Raw genomic sequence first — 5,639 nt, 5'->3', positions numbered from 1 at the left:
GAATGGGTTTGAGGTGTCATTTGGCCCCAGGCAGAGAGTTTTATTTTTTAGGCCGGGATCCATGGCCTGGGTTCTGGGGATGTGGGCAGAGGGAAGCCACAAAGCCCCTGAAAAGCGTATGCAAAACTTGTGTATGCACAGGTGTGTCATTTTAAGGCTGTGGCCTCTTCAGATTTTCCAGAGTCTAAGACTCTAAAATGGTTCAATCTCCTTTCCACGGCCCAGGGAGCCACAGAGATCCTGGTCAGCAAGGGGCAGGGAGCCAGCACACTAACTTGCCCCCGCTTCAGGCCCTGGGGTGGGGCAGGGGCTCTGGAGTAACAGTCTTGACTGGTGTGGAAACTGCTGGCCTCTCAGTCTGGCCCTCCGCCCATCGGTAACAGCTCCCAGAGGCAAACCCTGATAGGAGGGGTGACAGCTGGTGGCTGCCATCACAGTATTTTTAATAAAAATATAGCATGATAAAGAGCGAAATAAGGGAGTATGGGGCACATAATGAGGAGGGGAGTTGGAGGGGCCTCGCCCCCAATATCCTGGAATATGAACGTTGGGATGGAAACAAGCTACTTCCTGTCCTCCTGCTGTTCAAGAGCTGTCCCCTTCCTCCTCCTTGGTGCAAGGAAGGGGCCAGAGGTGCCCCCACCCCAACCGGCTAGGGCAGAGTGGGACTGCCTGCAGCAGAGTTAGCGGTTCAGAAAATTCAGGAACTGTAGACCATAGCCTAGTATTTTCCCTGGCCATTCCATTTTTTGTCCATTTAAAAAAAATCCCCTGCAGAGTTTTGGCGCCTTTTCTTGGAAGAGAGGGTGGAGCTGGCTGGTTACCCAGGGCCGCACCTGTGTGTGTCTGTGGAAGGGAGGTGCCCTCAGTGCACCAAGCTCCCACATGGGTCTGCAGCTGGGCCTCCAGCCTGTGCCCAGACCTGTCTGGGCTGTAGCTCCTCTTGGCCTCCAGTGCCTCTTAGACCTGAACCTTTGGTATTTTGGGGGTGAATAACTGTGAAGCATGATCGAATTCCTTGGCTCTCCCACCAAGAAGCGCACCTGACCAGGCCCCTCCAGCAGACAAAGTGAGCAGGAGATCAATGACTTCCCTCCCAGTTATCTGGAGCCCAAGGCAAAAGGGGATTTTTCTTAGTTTTGGTTCACAATGACCTAATTGCGATTCCAAATCTGGATTCCACAAAGTTTTGTGAAAAAGCAAGGGGCAGAAAAGAACTGTGGAGAGGGTAGTGGAGGTCTGGGTGGTGGTGTTTGATTTTGAGGCGGTTAGGGAGCCGGAGAGGAGGCGATGGCAGTGCTCTCGGCAGAGGCCAGTTTGGACACAACTCAGCGCCGGCTGGTCGCTTTCACTCCAGCGAAGACCGGCCCCTCGGTTTCTCCTCTGGGAGCCCCGCTTAGCCCCTTCAGGCTTTCTGACCCCCTGTCCCCTTCCAGCAAGTCCCTGGCAATAAACGGGCGGGACAGAGCAAAGGTCTGGCTGCTAGAGATGAAAAGGAGAAAAAAACCCGCTTTCTGCGGAAAGATGCAAAGCGTGGAGGCCCCAAGGCGTGGCGGGCAGGGCCAGGGCTTCAGCAAGGAGGGACCAGGGCCCTAACTCCGCTTGGGCGAAGGGCTGGGAGGCTGGTCCCGGGCGAACGGAGCCTGAGGATGTGCGGGGCTGGGTGAACTTTCCGTTTAGGCGGTGGCTTTCAGTCCCGCCCGGCGACTCCTCCGAGGGACCGCGCGCCCGGCGGCGGGGACGCGCGGCCGAGGCCGCTTCTCTGCACGCGGGCAGCAGCGCCGGCCGAGAAAGGGGCCGAGGCGGGGGCTTCCCCGGCTCGTAAATTTGTTTCCCCTGCCTTGTAACCCGCCCCCCCGGCCGTCTTTCTTTTCAGGACATGAGGGGATGTAAACCGTTTGAAGTTCATCAACATGGTGAAGTTTTATTGTCTTTCCGGTCCCCAAGATTTATACCCGGGAGGGGGCGCGGGCGGCCGGGCAGACTCCTTCGCTCCCTCGGACTTCCCCGCCGGACACGTGGCCACTCGGACACTCGCCTCCGGGGCGAGGGCGGGAGGGAGCCGGCCGGCCGGGGACGGGGAGGCTCGCGCCGCACCTTCCGACGGTCGCTCCCGCCCGGCCCGCCGCCGCCGCCGCCGCCGCCGCTGTCCAGGTAAGTCGGCCGCCGGCCGGGGCGCGGTGTGCGCGCGAGCATCTGTGGGGATGCGGGTGTCGGAGAGGTAGGGGTGGCAGAGGGGGACATCAGTGGGGGACATCAGTGCGGGGCGGCGAGCGAAGGGCCCAGGCTGGAGGTCAAGAAGGTGGAAGCGAATTGGTTCTCAGCCTCCCGGTTTCTTTCGTGGATTCGGAATAGATTGTCTTACCTGGGACAGCTCAGCCTCTGCGGAGCCGGCCCCCGGACTTTTCGGGCAGGGGGACTTCACAGCGACTGTTCAGGTCAACTCGCTTTCCCTTCCAGTCGTGTTCTTCCGTTTGCTCCCTAGTGCTCCTGATACTTTCTCACACTCTGCTTTTCCGTCTGTTTCTCCGACCGTCACCTTCTCGGCCCTCCTCTCCTCTCTCCTGTCTGTATCCCAGTCTCGAAGCCGAGGTTTGGGGTAGGGCTTGAAGATTCGGCTTCTCAGAGTTCCCCGGGGTGACCCTGGACTACAGGCACTGAGCAGACGGTGAGTGTAGACCACCTGGATAACAGTTTGAAGTGAAGAAGTCTTTTTATCTATGGAGACCTCCAGCTGCTGAGACAGCGGCTGAGAGGGGGTGACCCAGCAGGTATATCCACAAGGCCCTGCCCAGGCCTGGGGCTGGGTCCAGGGTCCCCTCTAGCCAGGGCTTCCGGAAGAGAGCAAAAGTTTCTGGCATCTGAGCTGCCAGGACTGGTTCCAGATGGTTGTGCCTGGAGTCCTGCCTCCAGTTCTTTGGAGATGTTGCTTGCTGGCAACTGGGTTCTGTTGGGGAAGAGGTGAAGGAAAATGAAGTTAGCCAGCCAGCCGTTTGGGCCCACAAAATGGCTGCAGGGACCTGCCCCCAGTGAACCCTTGACCTGGAGCGTGAACTGGAACTGCTGAGTGAGTTAGGTAGTTTCATGTTGTTGGGCCTGGATTTCTGAACACAACGACATTAAACCACCCGACTCACGGCAGTTACTGCTCCTCGCTTAGCTGGAGGAGTTGGGGGGGTGGGGAGTGAAGCAGAGTCACGACTAGTCTGTCATCCTTGCAAAATGGTGAAGAGGTTTGAGGTCCCTCACCCAGGAGCCGTAAGGATGTTCCCCAGAGAAGAGACCTGGGAAGTTCTTGGTGTCTTCCCTGTTCTGTATTTTTTTAGTATGTGTTGGGGGGGAAAGGGGGGCATTCCACTCTCCAAAGGCACCTTGCTGGGCTGTTCTGTGCAGCCAAAGGATGATAGTTGGGGTTTCAAGCTTCCTGCGTTGAGGTCTTGGGCTCCTATCTACATTCAGGCTTTCCAAAGAAAGTCTCCTCAATTTGACAAATGCTCCATTTCAAGAGACACAGGGGGTCCTTGAGGTATTTGTAACCCTTTGGGGCACAGGGCTCCACCTCAACAGGAAGCTTCAGGTCCTTGAAGAGGGCTCAGTATGTCCCATTCTGAAAGGGAAACATCAGGATCCCTTGCAGTCTCAGCCTCTAGGCCCCCAGCGTCCTTCCTAGGGCCCCCTAGTGGGACAGATGTGAGTCAAAGTCTTCACTTTCCCAACCCCTCAGTTGGCTCCTTCCCCACCAGGTGGCCAAGGCTTCCCCATAGACCCTTGGGCTGGGCTGTGGGTTTACATACGTCGTCGGAGGGCCACCCCCTGGGTGAAGGGCCTGACTTATGGCTAGTGGGGACCCTGGGCTGTTGGGCAGCTCAGTCCAGACTGATGGAGTGACAGGAGATGAAGCTGGGGGTGGGGCAGGGGCAAAGCAGTGATACCCTCTTTGACCCCAGCCCTCTCCAGGCTGCTGGCTCTTTGCCCAGGAAAGGAATAACTAGAAGTGCTGGCAGAAGGAGGGGGACGCTCTAAAGCATAAGCTAACTTTTGTTCCCAAACTTTTTCCCCCTGCTTGAGGCAGAGGAAATATGGAAAGGGGCCGGGGAAAGAGGCCCCGACCGGATGAGGCTCAGGCGCCAGGCTGACTTGGAGGGTGAGGGGTGGTCTCTGAACAAGAGGCCTCTGCTAGGGTGGAGGGGCCCTGGGGAGACCCACCCCCAACCCAGAGGAAATGCAGCATTCAATCCACTGTCCTGGTGAGCAAAGGCCACAACGCTGTCCCTTGACATTTTATTGTCCTCTGGTCTGGGTGAAGATGGTCTGGAGTATCCTGCTGCCTTGCCTTCCTTCTCCCTGGGCCTCTCACAAACCTGCCCAGCCCCTTGGAGCCTGACTGTGCCTTGGCTCCCCCCTCCCAGGAATAGTGCTGTAAAAAGAAAAAAGGGGGATGTTAGAAAGGAGGAAATAAAGTCTTTGGAAAGCAGAGAGTTTTACAACAGCCACAGTTTTATGGAAGCAATTCCGCAATAACCTTCTACCTGCTCAGCTCCTTTCCGCCCCGCCTGCCGCCCACCCCGTTTGGCCTCCTGGATGCCCCCCTCCCAAAGAGCCAGCCACCCCCTTCACCCTCCATCTCCCTGATGGCTGAGAGTGGGTAAGGAGATTCTCGACGGCTGCTTGGGCCGCTGACCTCTCCGTCCTTCCCTTCACCTCTGACATCCGGGGAGGGAGGTTTGGCAGAAGATTTCGTTACTTTGTAATTAAAATCCCCTCGTGGAGGATGTGGAAGCACTGAGGTTGGAACCCGTGTGTGCAGATTTGATGTGATCCATTTGGTATAAAGGGTGAAGGTTCTGGGGACCTTGATTTCTTCCCCTCTGGAACAAGTGTCCCCACCCCTCATTCTTTCCCAGAGTGGGTCTGGACTCTGATCCTGGGTCAGAAAAAATGGCTCTGGGTTCTTGGAGACATAGACTTGGGGACTTTCCTAATTTCGTTGTATACAGCAATGTGTTTGTGTGACCTACAGAGCTGGCTGAGGGCTTTCGCATTCAGCTCATCTCTGCCCACTGGTCAGATTCACACTTGTGTGGGACACACTTGTGCACAAGTAATAATGTCTTTATCCCCGTGCCATCGCTATCACAAAATAAGCATCATATGATGCGCACTGTCCCTCTAGTTTTGGGTAAGATACGCAGGAAAGGATTTCATGGTCTGACAGAAAAGTCACAAAATTTCATGACCTCCCCTAGGCAAATTTGAGGTGTTTCTTTCACTTTCCAGAGAAATATTTCAGAAGGAAATTGTAAAAGCATCCAGACTTAAGTCACATGCATTTCTTTGGAGTTACGGTATATATTTTGCTTGAATATCAAGTCAACAGGCAGATTTTCAAGTGAACCTTCTGAATCAGCTGATGTTTTATAGCCACAATTCAAGTACACAGATACTTAAGTTTTTGCCCTTTGCATAGGTGTGTGATGGTTATAAAAATGTACACACAAGCTTTTGGGTCATATATCTTCTTACACAAGCAGAATTGTAAGCCCATATCACACACAAGGGTTATACACGCATCCACATATGCACCATTACAAATTTTATATATGAACGCCCAAGCACATCAGCATTACAGTTGGGCAGAT

At 55.2% G+C, this 5,639-nt stretch overlaps 1 non-coding gene across 1 annotated transcript; it reads left to right on the top strand.

Annotated features, from left to right (window-relative positions):
• Positions 1–3,067: 3,067 nt before the first annotated feature.
• MIR196A (microRNA mir-196a) lies at positions 3,068–3,137 on the top strand. The gene has a single exon (NR_032903.1). It is a non-coding gene; the product is annotated as a microRNA mir-196a (primary transcript).
• The last annotated feature ends 2,502 nt before the right edge of the window (positions 3,138–5,639 follow it).

This window comes from Equus caballus, chromosome 11, assembly GCF_041296265.1.
Source record: "Equus caballus isolate H_3958 breed thoroughbred chromosome 11, TB-T2T, whole genome shotgun sequence".
Classification (NCBI taxonomy): domain Eukaryota; kingdom Metazoa; phylum Chordata; class Mammalia; order Perissodactyla; family Equidae; genus Equus; species Equus caballus.
Note: the sequence above shows the minus strand (reverse complement) of the source record. Positions and strands in the feature narration are given on the sequence as shown.